The sequence below is a fragment of the Salmo trutta genome, chromosome 12, assembly GCF_901001165.1.
Source record: "Salmo trutta chromosome 12, fSalTru1.1, whole genome shotgun sequence".
Taxonomy (NCBI): domain Eukaryota; kingdom Metazoa; phylum Chordata; class Actinopteri; order Salmoniformes; family Salmonidae; genus Salmo; species Salmo trutta.
Window position 1 is genome coordinate 15,524,551 of NC_042968.1, and position 23,745 is coordinate 15,548,295.

Here is a 23,745-nt window from a genome sequence, read left to right on the forward strand (position 1 = left end):
GTTACCTACAGTACGTTACGTTATATTAATGTTAGGTTACCTACAGTACGTTATATTACTGTCATGTTACCTACAGTACGTTATATTACTGTCATGTTCCCTACAGTACGTTATATTACTGTCATGTTACCTACAGTACGTTACGTTATATTAATGTTATTACCTACAGTACGTTACGTTATATTACTGTCATGTTACCTACAGTACGTTATATTACTGTCACGTTACTTACAGTACGTTATATTACTGTCATGTTACCTACAATACGTTACGTTATATTACTGTCACGTTACCTACAGTATGTTACGTTATATTACTGTCATGTTACCTACAGTACGTTATGTTATATTACTGTCATGTTACCTACAGTACGTTACGTTATATTAATGTTATGTTACCTACAGTACGTTACGTTATATTACTGTCATGTTACCTACAGTACGTTACGTTATATTACTGTCATGTTACCTACAGTACGTTACGTTATATTACTGTCACGTTACCTACAGTACGTTATATTACTGTCACGTTACCTACAGTACGTTATATTAATGTTATGTTACCTACAGTACGTTACGTTATATTACTGTCACGTTACCTACAGTACGTTACATTATATTACTGTCATGTTACCTACAGTACGTTATATTACTGTCATGTTACCTACAGTACATTACGTTATATTACTGTCATGTTACCTACAGTACGTTACGTTATATTACTGTCATGTTACCTACAGTACGTTACGTTATATTACTGTCATGTTACCTACAGTACGTTATATTACTGTCACGTTACCTACAGTACGTTATATTACTGTCATGTTACCTACAGTACGTTACGTTATATTAATGTTATGTTACCTACAGTACGTTATATTACTGTCATGTTACCTACAGTACGTTACGTTATATTACTGTCATGTTACCTACAGTACGTTATATTACTGTCACGTTACCTACAGTATGTTATATTACTGTCATGTTACCTACAGTACGTTACGTTATATTACTGTCACGTTACCTACAGTACGTTACGTTATATTACTGTCATGTTACCTACAGTACGTTATATTACTGTCACGTTACCTACAGTATGTTATATTACTGTCATGTTACCTACAGTACGTTACGTTATATTACTGTCACGTTACCTACAGTACGTTATATTACTGTCACGTTACCTACAGTACGTTACGTTATATTAATGTTATGTTACCTACAGTACGTTATATTACTGTCATGTTACCTACAGTACGTTACGTTATATTACTGTCATGTTACCTACAGTACGTTATATTACTGTCACGTTACCTACAGTATGTTATATTACTGTCATGTTACCTACAGTATGTTATATTACTGTCATGTTACCTACAGTACGTTACGTTATATTACTGTCACGTTACCTACAGTACGTTACGTTATATTACTGTCACGTTACCTACAGTACGTTACGTTATATTACTGTCATGTTACCTACAGTACGTTATGTTATATTAATGTTATGTTACCTACAGTACGTTATATTACTGTCATGTTACCTACAGTACTTTACGTTATATTACTGTCACGTTACCTACAGTACGTTATATTACTGTCATGTTACCTACAGTACGTTACGTTATATTACTGTCATGTTACCTACAGTACGTTACGTTATATTACTGTCATGTTACCTACAGTACGTTACGTTATATTACTGTCATGTTACCTACAGTACGTTACGTTATATTACTGTCATGTAACCTACAGTACGTTACGTTATATTACTGTCACGTTACCTACAGTACTTTACGTTATATTACTGTCACGTTACCTACAGTATGTTATATTACTGTCATGTTACCTACAGTACGTTATATTACTGTCACGTTACCTACAGAACTTTATATTACTGTCATGTTACCTACAGTACGTTACGTTATATTACTGTCACGTTACCTACAGTACGTTATATTACTGTCACGTTACCTACAGTACGTTATATTACTGTCACGTTACCTACAGTACGTTACGTTATATTACTGTCACGTTACCTACAGTATGTTACGTTATATTAATGTTATGTTACCTACAGTACGTTATATTACTGTCATGTTACCTACAGTACTTTACGTTATATTACTGTCACGTTACCTACAGTACGTTATATTACTGTCATGTTACCTACAGTACGTTACGTTATATTACTGTCATGTTACCTACAGTACGTTACGTTATATTACTGTCATGTTACCTACAGTACGTTACGTTATATTACTGTCATGTTACCTACAGTACGTGATATTACTGTCATGTTACCTACGTTACGTTATATTACTGTCACGTTACCTACAGTACGTTACGTTATATTACTGTCATGTTACCTACAGTACTTTATATTACTGTCATGTTACCTACAGTACATTACGTTATATTAATGTTATGTTACCTACAGTACGTTACGTTATATTACTGTCATGTTAACTACAGTACGTTACGTTATATTACTGTCATGTTACCTACAGTACGTTACGTTATATTAATGTTATGTTACCTACAGTACGTTACGTTATATTACTGTCATGTTACCTACAGTACGTTACGTTATATTACTGTCATGTTACCTACAGTACGTTACGTTATATTACTGTCATGTTACCTACAGTACGTTACGTTATATTAATGTTATGTTACCTACAGTACGTTACGTTATATTACTGTCATGTTACCTACAGTACGTTACGTTATATTACTGTCATGTTACCTACAGTACGTTACGTTATATTACTGTCACGTTACCTACAGTACGTTATATTACTGTCATGTTACCTACAGTACGTTACGTTATATTACTGTCATGTTACCTACAGTACGTTATATTACTGTCACGTTACCTACAGTATGTTATATTACTGTCATGTTACCTACAGTACGTTACGTTATATTACTGTCATGTTACCTACAGTACGTGATATTACTGTCATGTTACCTACAGTACGTTACATTATATTACTGTCATGTTACCTACAGTACGTTATATTACTGTCACGTTACCTACAGTATGTTACGTTATATTACTGTCATGTTACCTACAGTACGTTATATTACTGTCATGTTCCCTACAGTACGTTATATTACTGTCATGTTACCTACAGTACGTTACGTTATATTAATGTTATTACCTACAGTACGTTACGTTATATTACTGTCATGTTACCTACAGTACGTTATATTACTGTCACGTTACCTACAGTACGTTATATTACTGTCATGTTACCTACAATACGTTACGTTATATTACTGTCACGTTACCTACAGTACGTTACATTATATTACTGTCATGTTACCTACAGTACGTTATATTACTGTCATGTTACCTACAGTACGTTACGTTATATTACTGTCATGTTACCTACAGTACGTTACGTTATATTACTGTCATGTTACCTACAGTACGTTACGTTATATTACTGTCATGTTACCTACAGTACGTTACGTTATATTACTGTCACGTTACCTACAGTACGTTATATTACTGTCATGTTACCTACAGTACGTTACGTTATATTAATGTTATGTTACCTACAGTACGTTATATTACTGTCATGTTACCTACAGTAAGTTACGTTATATTACTGTCATGTTACCTACAGTACGTTATATTACTGTCACGTTACCTACAGTATGTTATATTACTGTCATGTTACCTACAGTACGTTACGTTATATTACTGTCACGTTAACTACAGTACGTTATATTACTGTCACGTTACCTACAGTACTTTATATTACTGTCATGTTACCTACAATACGTTACGTTATATTACTGTCACGTTACCTACAGTACGTTACGTTATATTACTGTCACGTTACCTACAGTACGTTATATTACTGTCATGTTACCTACAGTACGTTATATTACTGTCACGTTACCTACAGTACGTTACGTTATATTACTGTCACGTTACCTACAGTATGTTACGTTATATTAATGTTATGTTACCTACAGTACGTTATATTACTGTCATGTTACCTACAGTACGTTATATTACTGTCACGTTACCTACAGTATGTTATATTACTGTCATGTTACCTACAGTACGTTATATTACTGTCACGTTACCTACAGTACTTTATATTACTGTCATGTTACCTACAGTACGTTACGTTATATTACTGTCACGTTACCTACAGTACGTTATATTACTGTCACGTTACCTACAGTACGTTATATTACTGTCACGTTACCTACAGTACGTTACGTTATATTACTGTCACGTTACCTACAGTATGTTACGTTATATTAATGTTATGTTACCTACAGTACGTTATATTACTGTCATGTTACCTACAGTACTTTACGTTATATTACTGTCACGTTACCTACAGTACGTTATATTACTGTCATGTTACCTACAGTACGTTACGTTATATTACTGTCATGTTACCTACAGTACGTTACGTTATATTACTGTCATGTTACCTACAGTACGTTACGTTATATTACTGTCATGTTACCTACAGTACGTGATATTACTGTCATGTTACCTACGTTACGTTATATTACTGTCACGTTACCTACAGTACGTTACGTTATATTACTGTCATGTTACCTACAGTACTTTATATTACTGTCATGTTACCTACAGTACATTACGTTATATTAATGTTATGTTACCTACAGTACGTTACGTTATATTACTGTCATGTTACCTACAGTACGTTACGTTATATTACTGTCATGTTAACTACAGTACGTTACGTTATATTACTGTCATGTTACCTACAGTACGTTACGTTATATTAATGTTATGTTACCTACAGTACGTTACGTTATATTACTGTCATGTTACCTACAGTACGTTACGTTATATTACTGTCATGTTACCTACAGTACGTTACGTTATATTACTGTCATGTTACCTACAGTACGTTACGTTATATTAATGTTATGTTACCTACAGTACGTTACGTTATATTACTGTCATGTTACCTACAGTACGTTACGTTATATTACTGTCATGTTACCTACAGTACGTTACGTTATATTACTGTCACGTTACCTACAGTACGTTATATTACTGTCATGTTACCTACAGTACGTTACGTTATATTACTGTCATGTTACCTACAGTACGTTATATTACTGTCACGTTACCTACAGTATGTTATATTACTGTCATGTTACCTACAGTACGTTACGTTATATTACTGTCATGTTACCTACAGTACGTGATATTACTGTCATGTTACCTACAGTACGTTACATTATATTACTGTCATGTTACCTACAGTACGTTATATTACTGTCACGTTACCTACAGTATGTTACGTTATATTACTGTCATGTTACCTACAGTACGTTATATTACTGTCATGTTCCCTACAGTACGTTATATTACTGTCATGTTACCTACAGTACGTTACGTTATATTAATGTTATTACCTACTTTACGTTACGTTATATTACTGTCATGTTACCTACAGTACGTTATATTACTGTCACGTTACCTACAGTACGTTATATTACTGTCATGTTACCTACAATACGTTACGTTATATTACTGTCACGTTACCTACAGTACGTTACATTATATTACTGTCATGTTACCTACAGTACGTTATATTACTGTCATGTTACCTACAGTACGTTACGTTATATTACTGTCATGTTACCTACAGTACGTTACGTTATATTACTGTCATGTTACCTACAGTACGTTACGTTATATTACTGTCATGTTACCTACAGTACGTTACGTTATATTACTGTCACGTTACCTACAGTACGTTATATTACTGTCATGTTACCTACAGTACGTTACGTTATATTAATGTTATGTTACCTACAGTACGTTATATTACTGTCATGTTACCTACAGTAAGTTACGTTATATTACTGTCATGTTACCTACAGTACGTTATATTACTGTCACGTTACCTACAGTATGTTATATTACTGTCATGTTACCTACAGTACGTTACGTTATATTACTGTCACGTTAACTACAGTACGTTATATTACTGTCACGTTACCTACAGTACGTTACGTTATATTAATGTTAGGTTACCTACAGTACGTTATATTACTGTCATGTTACCTACAGTACGTTATATTACTGTCATGTTCCCTACAGTACGTTATATTACTGTCATGTTACCTACAGTACGTTACGTTATATTAATGTTATTACCTACAGTACGATACGTTATATTACTGTCATGTTACCTACAGTACGTTATATTACTGTCACGTTACTTACAGTACGTTATATTACTGTCATGTTACCTACAATACGTTACGTTATATTACTGTCACGTTACCTACAGTATGTTACGTTATATTACTGTCATGTTACCTACAGTACGTTATGTTATATTACTGTCATGTTACCTACAGTACGTTACGTTATATTAATGTTATGTTACCTACAGTACGTTACGTTATATTACTGTCATGTTACCTACAGTACGTTACGTTATATTACTGTCATGTTACCTACAGTACGTTACGTTATATTACTGTCACGTTACCTACAGTACGTTATATTACTGTCACGTTACCTACAGTACGTTATATTAATGTTATGTTACCTACAGTACGTTACGTTATATTACTGTCACGTTACCTACAGTACGTTACATTATATTACTGTCATGTTACCTACAGTACGTTATATTACTGTCATGTTACCTACAGTACATTACGTTATATTACTGTCATGTTACCTACAGTACGTTACGTTATATTACTGTCATGTTACCTACAGTACGTTACGTTATATTACTGTCATGTTACCTACAGTACGTTATATTACTGTCACGTTACCTACAGTACGTTATATTACTGTCACGTTACCTACAGTACGTTACGTTATATTAATGTTATGTTACCTACAGTACGTTATATTACTGTCATGTTACCTACAGTACGTTACGTTATATTACTGTCATGTTACCTACAGTACGTTATATTACTGTCACGTTACCTACAGTATGTTATATTACTGTCATGTTACCTACAGTACGTTACGTTATATTACTGTCACGTTACCTACAGTACGTTACGTTATATTACTGTCATGTTACCTACAGTACGTTATATTACTGTCACGTTACCTACAGTATGTTATATTACTGTCATGTTACCTACAGTACGTTACGTTATATTACTGTCACGTTACCTACAGTACGTTATATTACTGTCACGTTACCTACAGTACGTTACGTTATATTAATGTTATGTTACCTACAGTACGTTATATTACTGTCATGTTACCTACAGTACGTTACGTTATATTACTGTCATGTTACCTACAGTACGTTATATTACTGTCACGTTACCTACAGTATGTTATATTACTGTCATGTTACCTACAGTATGTTATATTACTGTCATGTTACCTACAGTACGTTACGTTATATTACTGTCACGTTACCTACAGTACGTTACGTTATATTACTGTCACGTTACCTACAGTACGTTACGTTATATTACTGTCATGTTACCTACAGTACGTTATGTTATATTAATGTTATGTTACCTACAGTACGTTATATTACTGTCATGTTACCTACAGTACTTTACGTTATATTACTGTCACGTTACCTACAGTACGTTATATTACTGTCATGTTACCTACAGTACGTTACGTTATATTACTGTCATGTTACCTACAGTACGTTACGTTATATTACTGTCATGTTACCTACAGTACGTTACGTTATATTACTGTCATGTTACCTACAGTACGTTACGTTATATTACTGTCATGTAACCTACAGTACGTTACGTTATATTACTGTCACGTTACCTACAGTACTTTACGTTATATTACTGTCACGTTACCTACAGTATGTTATATTACTGTCATGTTACCTACAGTACGTTATATTACTGTCACGTTACCTACAGTACTTTATATTACTGTCATGTTACCTACAGTACGTTACGTTATATTACTGTCACGTTACCTACAGTACGTTATATTACTGTCACGTTACCTACAGTACGTTATATTACTGTCACGTTACCTACAGTACGTTACGTTATATTACTGTCACGTTACCTACAGTATGTTACGTTATATTAATGTTATGTTACCTACAGTACGTTATATTACTGTCATGTTACCTACAGTACTTTACGTTATATTACTGTCACGTTACCTACAGTACGTTATATTACTGTCATGTTACCTACAGTACGTTACGTTATATTACTGTCATGTTACCTACAGTACGTTACGTTATATTACTGTCATGTTACCTACAGTACGTTACGTTATATTACTGTCATGTTACCTACAGTACGTGATATTACTGTCATGTTACCTACGTTACGTTATATTACTGTCACGTTACCTACAGTACGTTACGTTATATTACTGTCATGTTACCTACAGTACTTTATATTACTGTCATGTTACCTACAGTACATTACGTTATATTAATGTTATGTTACCTACAGTACGTTACGTTATATTACTGTCATGTTAACTACAGTACGTTACGTTATATTACTGTCATGTTACCTACAGTACGTTACGTTATATTAATGTTATGTTACCTACAGTACGTTACGTTATATTACTGTCATGTTACCTACAGTACGTTACGTTATATTACTGTCATGTTACCTACAGTACGTTACGTTATATTACTGTCATGTTACCTACAGTACGTTACGTTATATTAATGTTATGTTACCTACAGTACGTTACGTGATATTACTGTCATGTTACCTACAGTACGTTACGTTATATTACTGTCATGTTACCTACAGTACGTTACGTTATATTACTGTCACGTTACCTACAGTACGTTATATTACTGTCATGTTACCTACAGTACGTTACGTTATATTACTGTCATGTTACCTACAGTACGTGATATTACTGTCACGTTACCTACAGTATGTTATATTACTGTCATGTTACCTACAGTACGTTACGTTATATTACTGTCATGTTACCTACAGTACGTGATATTACTGTCATGTTACCTACAGTACGTTACATTATATTACTGTCATGTTACCTACAGTACGTTATATTACTGTCACGTTACCTACAGTATGTTACGTTATATTACTGTCATGTTACCTACAGTACGTTATATTACTGTCATGTTCCCTACAGTACGTTATATTACTGTCATGTTACCTACAGTACGTTACGTTATATTAATGTTATTACCTACAGTACGTTACGTTATATTACTGTCATGTTACCTACAGTACGTTATATTACTGTCACGTTACCTACAGTACGTTATATTACTGTCATGTTACCTACAATACGTTACGTTATATTACTGTCACGTTACCTACAGTACGTTACATTATATTACTGTCATGTTACCTACAGTACGTTATATTACTGTCATGTTACCTACAGTACGTTACGTTATATTACTGTCATGTTACCTACAGTACGTTACGTTATATTACTGTCATGTTACCTACAGTACGTTACGTTATATTACTGTCATGTTACCTACAGTACGTTACGTTATATTACTGTCACGTTACCTACAGTACGTTATATTACTGTCATGTTACCTACAGTACGTTACGTTATATTAATGTTATGTTACCTACAGTACGTTATATTACTGTCATGTTACCTACAGTAAGTTACGTTATATTACTGTCATGTTACCTACAGTACGTTATATTACTGTCACGTTACCTACAGTATGTTATATTACTGTCATGTTACCTACAGTACGTTACGTTATATTACTGTCACGTTAACTACAGTACGTTATATTACTGTCACGTTACCTACAGTACTTTATATTACTGTCATGTTACCTACAATACGTTACGTTATATTACTGTCACGTTACCTACAGTACGTTACGTTATATTACTGTCACGTTACCTACAGTACGTTATATTACTGTCATGTTACCTACAGTACGTTATATTACTGTCACGTTACCTACAGTACGTTACGTTATATTACTGTCACGTTACCTACAGTATGTTACGTTATATTAATGTTATGTTACCTACAGTACGTTATATTACTGTCATGTTACCTACAGTACGTTATATTACTGTCACGTTACCTACAGTATGTTATATTACTGTCATGTTACCTACAGTACGTTATATTACTGTCACGTTACCTACAGTACTTTATATTACTGTCATGTTACCTACAGTACGTTACGTTATATTACTGTCACGTTACCTACAGTACGTTATATTACTGTCACGTTACCTACAGTACGTTATATTACTGTCACGTTACCTACAGTACGTTACGTTATATTACTGTCACGTTACCTACAGTATGTTACGTTATATTAATGTTATGTTACCTACAGTACGTTATATTACTGTCATGTTACCTACAGTACTTTACGTTATATTACTGTCACGTTACCTACAGTACGTTATATTACTGTCATGTTACCTACAGTACGTTACGTTATATTACTGTCATGTTACCTACAGTACGTTACGTTATATTACTGTCATGTTACCTACAGTACGTGATATTACTGTCATGTTACCTACGTTACGTTATATTACTGTCACGTTACCTACAGTACGTTACGTTATATTACTGTCATGTTACCTACAGTACTTTATATTACTGTCATGTTACCTACAGTACATTACGTTATATTAATGTTATGTTACCTACAGTACGTTACGTTATATTACTGTCATGTTACCTACAGTACGTTACGTTATATTACTGTCATGTTAACTACAGTACGTTACGTTATATTACTGTCATGTTACCTACAGTACGTTACGTTATATTAATGTTATGTTACCTACAGTACGTTACGTTATATTACTGTCATGTTACCTACAGTACGTTACGTTATATTACTGTCATGTTACCTACAGTACGTTACGTTATATTACTGTCATGTTACCTACAGTACGTTACGTTATATTAATGTTATGTTACCTACAGTACGTTACGTTATATTACTGTCATGTTACCTACAGTACGTTACGTTATATTACTGTCATGTTACCTACAGTACGTTACGTTATATTACTGTCACGTTACCTACAGTACGTTATATTACTGTCATGTTACCTACAGTACGTTACGTTATATTACTGTCATGTTACCTACAGTACGTGATATTACTGTCACGTTACCTACAGTATGTTATATTACTGTCATGTTACCTACAGTACGTTACGTTATATTACTGTCATGTTACCTACAGTACGTGATATTACTGTCATGTTACCTACAGTACGTTACATTATATTACTGTCATGTTACCTACAGTACGTTATATTACTGTCACGTTACCTACAGTATGTTACGTTATATTACTGTCATGTTACCTACAGTACGTTATATTACTGTCATGTTCCCTACAGTACGTTATATTACTGTCATGTTACCTACAGTACGTTACGTTATATTAATGTTATTACCTACTTTACGTTACGTTATATTACTGTCATGTTACCTACAGTACGTTATATTACTGTCACGTTACCTACAGTACGTTATATTACTGTCATGTTACCTACAATACGTTACGTTATATTACTGTCACGTTACCTACAGTACGTTACATTATATTACTGTCATGTTACCTACAGTACGTTATATTACTGTCATGTTACCTACAGTACGTTACGTTATATTACTGTCATGTTACCTACAGTACGTTACGTTATATTACTGTCATGTTACCTACAGTACGTTACGTTATATTACTGTCATGTTACCTACAGTACGTTACGTTATATTACTGTCACGTTACCTACAGTACGTTATATTACTGTCATGTTACCTACAGTACGTTACGTTATATTAATGTTATGTTACCTACAGTACGTTATATTACTGTCATGTTACCTACAGTAAGTTACGTTATATTACTGTCATGTTACCTACAGTACGTTATATTACTGTCACGTTACCTACAGTATGTTATATTACTGTCATGTTACCTACAGTACGTTACGTTATATTACTGTCACGTTAACTACAGTACGTTATATTACTGTCACGTTACCTACAGTACGTTACGTTATATTAATGTTAGGTTACCTACAGTACGTTATATTACTGTCATGTTACCTACAGTACGTTATATTACTGTCATGTTCCCTACAGTACGTTATATTACTGTCATGTTACCTACAGTACGTTACGTTATATTAATGTTATTACCTACAGTACGTTACGTTATATTACTGTCATGTTACCTACAGTACGTTATATTACTGTCACGTTACTTACAGTACGTTATATTACTGTCATGTTACCTACAATACGTTACGTTATATTACTGTCACGTTACCTACAGTATGTTACGTTATATTACTGTCATGTTACCTACAGTACGTTATGTTATATTACTGTCATGTTACCTACAGTACGTTACGTTATATTAATGTTATGTTACCTACAGTACGTTACGTTATATTACTGTCATGTTACCTACAGTACGTTACGTTATATTACTGTCATGTTACCTACAGTACGTTACGTTATATTACTGTCACGTTACCTACAGTACGTTATATTACTGTCACGTTACCTACAGTACGTTATATTAATGTTATGTTACCTACAGTACGTTACGTTATATTACTGTCACGTTACCTACAGTACGTTACATTATATTACTGTCATGTTACCTACAGTACGTTATATTACTGTCATGTTACCTACAGTACATTACGTTATATTACTGTCATGTTACCTACAGTACGTTACGTTATATTACTGTCATGTTACCTACAGTACGTTACGTTATATTACTGTCATGTTACCTACAGTACGTTATATTACTGTCACGTTACCTACAGTACGTTATATTACTGTCACGTTACCTACAGTACGTTACGTTATATTAATGTTATGTTACCTACAGTACGTTATATTACTGTCATGTTACCTACAGTACGTTACGTTATATTACTGTCATGTTACCTACAGTACGTTATATTACTGTCACGTTACCTACAGTATGTTATATTACTGTCATGTTACCTACAGTACGTTACGTTATATTACTGTCACGTTACCTACAGTACGTTATATTACTGTCACGTTACCTACAGTACGTTACGTTATATTAATGTTATGTTACCTACAGTACGTTATATTACTGTCATGTTACCTACAGTACGTTACGTTATATTACTGTCATGTTACCTACAGTACGTTATATTACTGTCACGTTACCTACAGTATGTTATATTACTGTCATGTTACCTACAGTATGTTATATTACTGTCATGTTACCTACAGTACGTTACGTTATATTACTGTCACGTTACCTACAGTACGTTACGTTATATTACTGTCACGTTACCTACAGTACGTTACGTTATATTACTGTCATGTTACCTACAGTACGTTATGTTATATTAATGTTATGTTACCTACAGTACGTTATATTACTGTCATGTTACCTACAGTACTTTACGTTATATTACTGTCACGTTACCTACAGTACGTTATATTACTGTCATGTTACCTACAGTACGTTACGTTATATTACTGTCATGTTACCTACAGTACGTTACGTTATATTACTGTCATGTTACCTACAGTACGTTACGTTATATTACTGTCATGTTACCTACAGTACGTTACGTTATATTACTGTCATGTTACCTACAGTACGTTACGTTATATTACTGTCACGTTACCTACAGTACTTTACGTTATATTACTGTCACGTTACCTACAGTACGTTATATTACTGTCATGTTACCTACAGTACGTTACGTTATATTACTGTCATGTTACCTACAGTACGTTATATTACTGTCATGTTACCTACAGTACGTTATATTACTGTCACGTTACCTACAGTACTTTATATTACTGTCATGTTACCTACAATACGTTACGTTATATTACTGTCACGTTACCTACAGTACGTTACGTTATATTACTGTCACGTTACCTACAGTACGTTATATTACTGTCATGTTACCTACAGTACGTTATATTACTGTCACGTTACCTACAGTACGTTACGTTATATTACTGTCACGTTACCTACAGTATGTTACGTTATATTAATGTTATGTTACCTACAGTACGTTATATTACTGTCATGTTACCTACAGTACGTTATATTACTGTCACGTTACCTACAGTATGTTATATTACTGTCATGTTACCTACAGTACGTTATATTACTGTCACGTTACCTACAGTACTTTATATTACTGTCATGTTACCTACAGTACGTTACGTTATATTACTGTCACGTTACCTACAGTACGTTACGTTATATTACTGTCACGTTACCTACAGTACGTTACGTTATATTACTGTCATGTTACCTACAGTATGTTACGTTATATTAATGTTATGTTACCTACAGTACGTTATATTACTGTCATGTTACCTACAGTACTTTACGTTATATTACTGTCACGTTACCTACAGTACGTTATATTACTGTCATGTTACCTACAGGACGTTACGTTATATTACTGTCATGTTACCTACAGTACGTTACGTTATATTACTGTCATGTTACCTACAGTACGTTACGTTATATTACTGTCATGTTACCTACAGTACGTGATATTACTGTCACGTTACCTACAGTACGTTATATTACTGTCAGGTAAATTCCTCGCGTGACAGGCAGGCAATTAGACGACAAAAACTGGATCCAAACATACACACTTAGAGGGATAGGATCTGGAAGCTGAATGATATAAAAGCTCCTGAGTGCCCACAAACACATTGGGCCAGTGGTAATGGATCGAATCAAATCAAAGGTGACATACACAGATTTGCAGATGTTCTAGTAGGCACAGCGAAACGCTTATGTTACGAGCTCCAACCGCGCAGTAGAACGTCGATCAAATGCAATGGAAATACACAAATAATAAAAAATCAAAACAAGAAATTACAGAAATTACAGAACGAGTCCAATGAACAATCCATCGGTAGATATATTAGAGTGAACATGTGTCAGAATACAGAATATAAATACGTGGTGTGTATAGACAGTATATAATTTGGAAGGACAATGGTATGTACAGTAGTAGGTATATTAGGATAAGCTATGTGGAGAATACAGTATATGTACAGTACATATACATTATGCAGTATAATGGAGAATATGAAAGCAGGTGCTAGTGGTGCCCTTTGACCCAAAATCCCTCGCTCCACTCGCATTCCAACCCAGAAACTTCATTTAATTGGTTCTTGTGGAATACCATTGCAGACCCAAGTGGCCTGATCCACACACAACAGTCTAACTGGCTTTTTAACCCTGTCCAATTCAGCTGCATTGTCCCAGTGTGCCAGAGGACCCAAGGAGGGAAAGGGAAATCCCTGCCCGCTCTCTCTCCCCGTCCGCTCCTACCTTCTAGTCAGCTTAAGTGAGACTTTCCACTCTAAACATTCTCATCTCACAGAATACAGCTAGCGACAGTACTGAGAAAGCAAAGATGTTGCATTTCATTTCAGACTCTCCTTCATAAAGACAGAGGAAGTAATCAACATATAACCAGAAAGATATGGATACAATATGAAGTTCTGCCCTGATCAAACACAACTGCTAAAATATAAGCTGGCTCTGATGTTGTCGTTCCGCCAACGAGTATGAAAACAACAGCAGCGAAGAGGGCCGACCAACTGCCTTTGTACATGAAAAGTGATGTATTCCCACTGACTAACCGTTCAGCCAGCTTGGAGGAACATTAAACCATTGGAACAGATCTCTGGTGACAGCGTGACAAATCAATGTTTTTCTCTGTGTGTGAGAGAGTGTTTGTTTGGCTCTGGCCTTTCACAATTCCAAACGGAGGCCGTGGTGTTGGTGTTTGGGGAAGGGGTCAGGGACTGTGGCAGGTTAGGACCACTTCATTCACTGCCAAAGCCAAGGTCACTGCAGCTGCCCTGGGGCCATGGGAGAGGGGGATACCCCCCACCGACGGGAATGGGAAGAGAGTGAGAGAGAAGGAGGAGGGTTACTGGGGGAGGGTTGAAAAGGAGGAGGGGTATTCTGCCCCAGTGCACACATAGAGGTCACCGTTTTCCAGCTGAACCCTCCCCCTCTCCCCCTGACCTATGACCTTCCCATTTCTGAGCATATGCAGAGACAGAGTGGGGGAAGGGGCACGTAGTGGGAGGGGAGAGAAAAGCACCCACCTACCCAGGACAGAGCAGAGCACAGTAGTGAGGAATGACAAAAGGGGGCCTCAGTCAGCAAGTCAGTCCTTCCGTCAGTCAGTCAGTCAGTCAGGAAAGAATAGCGCTATGGTCATCCTCACAAAGAGGAGCCAACCAGAGGGCCTGGTTTTGTTCTGAACAGCATCTCACCCTGTTCCCAGCCACTCCACAGACTTCAATTCACCCCAACAATGGCTGCTGCAATTCTCTCTCTCTCTCAGAGGTAGCTAACATAAAGGGGTCTGCGGCTGAGGCCCAGAGAAGGGGAGTGGGGCACTTAGTTGACTGTGTCCTGTCCTGTCCTCTCTGTGTCAGATTAGCGCTGTCTCCTGCCTGTCCATCACTCTGGTCTAAGGCTGGGCTTTGTCCCTCCGGTTCATGTGAAGAGGTGAGGAGAGGAGAGCCCATCCGCCACTTCCTGGTCTTGGTATAGACAATGTGGCCGACTGTGGGCTCATGCGGGGAAGAGAGAATGGCCTGTGGGGCCAGAGAGACAGACAGACAGAGTTGAAAACAGGAACAGCACCAGATTGACAGACAGACAGACGTTGTCTGACCAGACACATCCTCTATCTCCTCCTCTTCCCCTCCTGACACTCCACGTCCTCTTCCTTTCACTATTTTATATGTCTTTACCAATCTCACAGGTTGTACAAAATGTCCGCCAAAGGGGAGGACAGGAAGAGGGAGTTTTTATTGGTGGATGGTGCTGGCCCTGTAAAGCTTTTTAACTGCATTTTTTGTCCGTAAAGGCAAGTGTAGTCAAGCGTGGTGATGGGGCAGTGGGGAGGGGCCTTTTGAAAGAACTGCCACAGAGAGTTGGCAGGGCCCCTAGTGAGACATTACATCACAGAACACACATAAGAGTAGACCTTGGGACAGTAACACTGGTAGTGATGGGTGGATCTGGACTATCACACACTATGGGAAATGTATTTTACTGTTAACACAAAACAGACACTTAGCAGGGCAAGCCAGCAGGCAGGTAGGCCGACATGCACAGAAACATACACATACACGTGTGCACAGACACACACGCCACGTGCATGCCCGCGTGCAGTGCTCACACACACAGATCAAATGACCAAATAACCAGATGTCAACATTTCAGACTCTCAGACTGGCCCTCAGAATCAAAACACAGTGGAAATCTGGTAAAAAACACTGGGCCAGACTACAGCCCTCTTGTCTCACCTCTGACCCCACCTCTGCCCTTTTCCCTCTCACCTCCGACCTCTATTACTGAGGAATTCCCCCTATGAGCCTTAAAACCAGGGAGAAGGAATTCTCGACCCCCTTTTCTTTTGTTTGTTTGAGAAAGGCTAGGGTGGTCCAGAGACATCCGGACCAAGATAGAATTCATTAAATGGATAGCACCCCGTCATGTGCCTCCCACAACCACAATGGACCTGCATTTTTAATTTGAACCAAAACCCAGCTGCATGCAAACACTCTGAGGGTCATGGTCAAGGTTAGAGCCTTTCATCAACAATGGGCAGAAAGACAACTGAAAATACATATTTTGACACTGGCTCTATTTTCTTCAAATGAGCACATTTACAACAACACATTTTCGGAAATCATGTTGAAATGGGTAATTGGGAGAAATATTTAGGACACTCTGGAAGGAATAATCTCCACCAGAGAACTTCGAGCTGCACAAAGGAAGCCGACAGTGGAATTTGACATCTAAAATATTTACTTCCAAACCATTAGAGACCTTTCTACCAGCCTTGAGACTGAGACCGAAGCTTGAGTGACAGCGGTTTTTCTTTCTGATCCCATCTCACGTCAATCAGCCACATTCCTCTTCCCACCTCTGGTATGGAACTTGTTAGCAGAGAAGGGAAGGGGAGAGGGAGGGGGAGAGAGAGAGACAGAGAAAAAGATAGCTGATGAGAGAGAGAGAGACGGTTTGAGACAGGAGGGAGAGAATGAGGAAGAAAGAGAGAGAGAACACAGAGAGAGAGAAGAATGAAAGATAAAAGAGAGAGCGGGGGGGTGATATTACTGCCTGGCTCCTCGCTCTTGTCTCTGTGCGACAGCTATTGCCACTTCATCTTTGGTTTACAGATTGTGGGAGAGAGAGATTTCAGCTACACCTATACCTGCCATCCCCTGGCGGGCGGCCACGTCACAGCTCTGCAAACATATCGTCGTGTTTTCACAGTGCCCCTGTCACAACAGTGCTGGGGTCTGCTGTGCTGTGGGAGGCTAGGCCTGGGTGACAGGACAGGACAAGGTTATCCTCTGAGACATGCAGCTGTTTGCCAGGTGTCTCTCTCTCTCTCTCTGCGGTTATTTCTCTCTTCTGAAATAATTTTATTATTAGTTATTGATGTTGCTGGCTCTTTGACAGATTTCTCTTCCTCTTTTTTGCACACAAGTAGGAGGGAAAGAAAACATATATCTGCAATTATAACATCTACACTTCCCAGTTAGGAATGTGATCCGCAAATATAGAAAACATATATCTACAATTATAACATCTACACTTCCCAGTTAGGAATGTGATCCGCAAATATAGAAAACATATATCTACAATTATAACATCTACGCTTCCCAGTTAGGAATGTGATCCGCAAATATAGAAAACATATATCTACAATTATAACATCTACACTTCCCAGTTAGGAATGTGATCCACAAATATAGAAAACATATATCTACAATTATAACATCTACACTTCCCAGTTAGGAATGTGATCCACAAATATAGAAAACATATATCTACAATTATAACATCTACACTTCCCAGTTAGGAATGTGATCCACAAATATAGAAAACATATATCTACAATTATAACATCTACACTTCCCAGTTAGGAATGTGATCCACAAATATAGAAAACATATATCTGCAATTATAACATCTACACTTCCCAGTTAGGAATGTGATCCGCAAATATAGAAAACATATATCTACAATTATAACATCTACACTTCCCAGTTAGGAATGTGATCCGCAAATATAGAAAACATATATCTACAATTATAACATCTACGCTTCCCAGTTAGGAATGTGATCCGCAAATATAGAAAACATATATCTACAATTATAACATCTACACTTCCCAGTTAGGAATGTGATCCACAAATATAGAAAACATATATCTACAATTATAACATCTACACAACCCAGTTAGGAATGTGATCCGCAAATATAGAAAACATATATAACATAATGCCACTTGTGATAATATCACTCCACAAAAAACATATGAAGGGGATCTCAATCTTGTTGAACATGAAGCAGCGAGGCGAGGAACCAGGGAACTTTCTGTTTGAGCAGTATCCCAGGCAGTATGCTGTTCAGCTAATGCACTGCAATCAATGCATTTGGGTCTTTATGCATAAATGATATCCTCTTTTAAGTTCCTTCAGCTTACTGTGAGGCATTGTTTACACAAGCAGATATTTAGAGAGCAGGATAACATCAAGCCACAGCCCCCAGCCACACTAACTGAGCAATGCTGCTTTCATAGCGTTTACACCCCCCCCCCCCCCCCCCTTCAGACAATACAGTACTAAACAGACTCTAATGGTCATTGTGTTGTTCTGCAGCTCCTCTCAAGGTTGCATTCCATAGGATTCCTCTCTATGGAATGAGAGGCCTTCCAGGGAACGTTCCAAGGATCCTTCCAGGGCTGGGAGAGGGAGCTGAGAGCCCAGGCTGGCAGCTACAGACTGGGGAACGGAGCCTGAGTGAGCCTGGGTGGAGGGATGGATGGGTTGGAGGTACTGTAGGCTGGCACATGGCCTACCCTAGGGCACTACCTAGGGCACCTCTTTGAGTGAAATGGGGATGCAGAGCCTCCATTTTATGTCTCCTGTGGCTTGTCAGCTGAGGTAGAGCTAATTCCAACACTATCTTCTTCCTGACGCATATCACATCAGCATCATGTAGGGCGTGAAATAAACTGGCAAAGGTATAATATCAACAGGAAAAAAGAAGCTCCCAGATCTGCGATGTCTCATCTTAAAGAAATAGAAAATTCAAATTTCTTGATCCCGCTGGGGGACTTGGGCAAGCAGAGGCGTTTGTAAATACAATTGCTTCAAGTGTTTGTTTGGCCTTCAGATACAAAAGCATAATGGAGCCAAGGCGCACACAATGGAGACAAGGTAAATACTATTTCCAAGAAAGCCATGAGGAGAGAAAAGAGGAGAGTGCTCTTCCATATCCGGAATGTCCTGCTTTAGATTAAAACAGGCATTGAGAGTATTGGCGGATGAATCACAGAGCCTGCATTCGAGCTGAGCTGTTCTATTTCAATCTATTACGCCTCATTGACTGCCTTCACATACATCTTATGTGATCACTCAGGATCTCTACGCAAACAACCCATGACTGTTTTCCCTTCCCAGAAGTCTGTTGTTTGCCAAGAAATATTCGTAATCATTTTTCACAGTAAGATGTCCCTTGGCTAAATGCACTTGAAGATAAATCATACGGAATTCTTAAAGTTGGTTATCCCCTGACATGTATGTATAGGGCCAAAATAACGAAAATGGGCTTGGTATATTCTGACATGAATTCATAAAGCTAAATAATGAAATGATCCAACTTATCTTGATCACATTGGCATCAATCTAACTCAGATCTGAGTCCTCCACCTGGGAGGTAGATTAGATAGACACCTGTTAAGACTCAGTGGGCGTCCAGAGCTCTGAGCCCTTCAGCCCAGCTCAGCGTTACAGACAGAGAAATCATATTATACCTCAATCTCCCAAGAGCAGAGAGAGATATGACCATGCACAGCAGGGTAAAATAGACACAGTAATCTGCACAGTGCTAACCACATTGGTCCTTAAAACGTTATATATGTCTGTTTTCCAAGCAGGGACGTAGGCCTTTGGTAAAGAGGAAAAGAGGGGCATGTCATGATGCATTTTCTCACTGAGGTGAATTGCAGAGGCAGTGGCAGGAGCTCTCAGCAGCACCTTTCTCATTGTGCCTGGGGAGAGGAGTTTAGAGGAGGCTGGGAAGGGGGCAGGGGCACGCTGTCCTGAGCGGTAACAGAATACTGGTGTGTGTCTATGTGTGTGTGTCTATGTGTGTGTGTCTATGTGTGTGTGTCTATGTGTGTGTGTGCATGTAAAGAAATTTGATTGATTTATTTTAGTGAGTGAAGGAAGGATGAGCGCAGTCCCCAGAGAGAATTAGCAGTCCCCAGAGAGAATTAGCAGTCCCCAGAGAGAATTAGCAGTCACCAGAGAGAATTAGCAGTCACCAGAGACAAGAAGAATGACATGGGTAAAGCCTGTCGCATGCGTCTCAGTCGAAACAGCGCATATATTTTGACGACATTTTGTGGCGTTTTTGTTTGTTTTGGTGTTCGGCAGGGTTTTTTTCGTCTGTTTGAGCACACACATTTTATCTTTAGGCAAGTCGAAGTTCGGTAGACGAAGACTACGCCCCTTCGTCGGTGATTGGTCAACAGTACTACTCCAAGTAAAAGTTAGAACTATGGACGGGATTCTTCAAATGGAAGTCATTCAATGAATAACTAAGACCTCCTTGGCAACAACTTCAAAATTTATGACAGATTTCTTGATTTATCTTAGATACATTTTTGACTATTTTGAGAAAATGTATACTGGCTATATTGTTGCAAACAGTATTATTGCCGTTCTTTTCTCATTTTTCCAGCGAAGGTATTTTAAGGGTGTATACGAGGCACATTCATTCGCTTCGCTTCCTAGTTCTGCTAGGAGCAAAACGAGCCTAGTATGCGGGCACCTTTACACTGCCTCCATCACAGATCACCCTCTGAGCACTGAGACCTGTGGTTGTTTGCTCCATTAGGAGAATTACTCTCATTATGTGTCTGTCTACAAAGTATCTGTTACCTTATATCTACCCAAATTGTGAAAGAAAAAAAAACCACTGGTGTGGTCTACAATCTCTCTCTCTCTCTCTCTCTCTCTCTCTCTCTCTCTCTCTCTCTCTCTCTCTCTCTCTCTCTCTGCAAGCCAATTTCCCAGCAGATCCATAGGGAGGGAGGCCCAGTGTATTGCGGTTCTATTAAGACAGTCTCCTGACCTGTGCAGCCCAGTCATTGAGCTGAGTGTCAGTGGGAAGTGCAGCAGCAGGGCAGCTTCAAAGGCTCGGGCCAGGCTGGTGGAGGGAGGAAAGGGGGGTGAGGGGCGGGGTTTCACCCAGAGACAAAGGAAACCCAAGGGAGATGGAAGGCCGGCGCTTCAGTCCACCCAGTCAGGAGGCTAGGATGAATGGGAGGGGTACGGAGTAGCATCTCCTCCAACTACTCCCATACACACACACAATAATAATCAACCAACGCCTGGAAACACACACACACACACACTTTTAAAGCTGTTACAATGCTGCCAACACACTCACCACTCTCCATAGCGTTATTGTTTACCTCTGTGGCTGCCTTTCATGGCAGTATTCTTTACATCTAGAAAGAGATTCAATTAGTTCCCCCCCACAGATCTACACAATGAAGGATAAAGAAAGCTGTAAATATCAACAAAAAATACAAAAACTAAGATGTCTTGATTTCATAAGTCTTCACAGCCCAGAATTAATAGTTGGCAGTCACTACAGCTGTGAATCATTATGGGTAATATTCTACCTTTGCACAACTCTTAGGGTAACATAGGTTCATTGTTTTTTGTAAAAATTGCTCAAACTCAGTACATTTTAGCTGGGAATAATTGATGGACAGCAATATTGAAACCTTGTCTCAGATTTTCAAACAAATTTAAGTCAGGACTGAGACTGGACTACTCAACACTCAACATCTGTTGGAAAGCCATTCTGGTGCGTTTGGTATAAACATTTGTGTAATTGTCTCTCTGAAAAGTAAAACTCTATCCCAGGGGTTACAGAAGACTGAGGCTGGTTTTCTTTACATTTTTTACCTGGGCTTTGCTCCTTGCAAAGTTCTTCTGATCCTGACAAACTCCCAGGTCCCTGCTGATGGCACGGTGAATTGTTTTGTTGATTTCACATTGAATTCACGTGTGACAAATGTAAATCAAAACCAGACGTTGAACTGACGTCTGTGCCCAGTGGGTGAAGCTTCACTAATCGCACCACCCTTTGCAGGACAACACTGCCTGCCTGTCACTGGGCTTGCTGTCGTGTGGGGAGGCTGTAATAGCAGCAGAAAAATTACCCTAAAGTAAAAATTGAGCATGAGCCCCAACACAGACAAAAACATAAGGATATATACTGTATCCTCCAACCACATCTCCCCCCACATACACACATAATAATAATTAAAGCTATTACAATGTGTCAACACACTCACCACTCTCCACAGAGGGCTGTCTGGTCCAAGCACACCAAGACAGTCATGAAGAGGGCACGACAAAACCTATTCCCCCTCAGGTGACTAAAAAGATTTGGCATAGGTCCTCAGATCCTCAAAAGGTTTTACAGCTGCACCATCGAGAGCATCCTTATGGGTTGCATCACTGCCTGGTATGGCAACTGTTCGGCCTCTGACCACAAGGCACTACAGAGGGTAGTGCGTACGGTCCAGTACATCACTGGGGCCAAGCTTCCTGCCATCCAGGACCTCTATACCAGGCGGTGTCAGAGGAAGGCCCTAGAAATACTCAAACACTCCA

At 37.9% G+C, this 23,745-nt stretch overlaps 1 protein-coding gene across 1 annotated transcript in view; it reads right to left on the minus strand.

Moving 5' to 3' along the window:
• Positions 1-23,745, minus strand: part of LOC115203005 (immunoglobulin superfamily DCC subclass member 3) — a 124,855-nt gene that overhangs the window by 78,477 nt on the left and 22,633 nt on the right. The window lies entirely within an intron of this gene.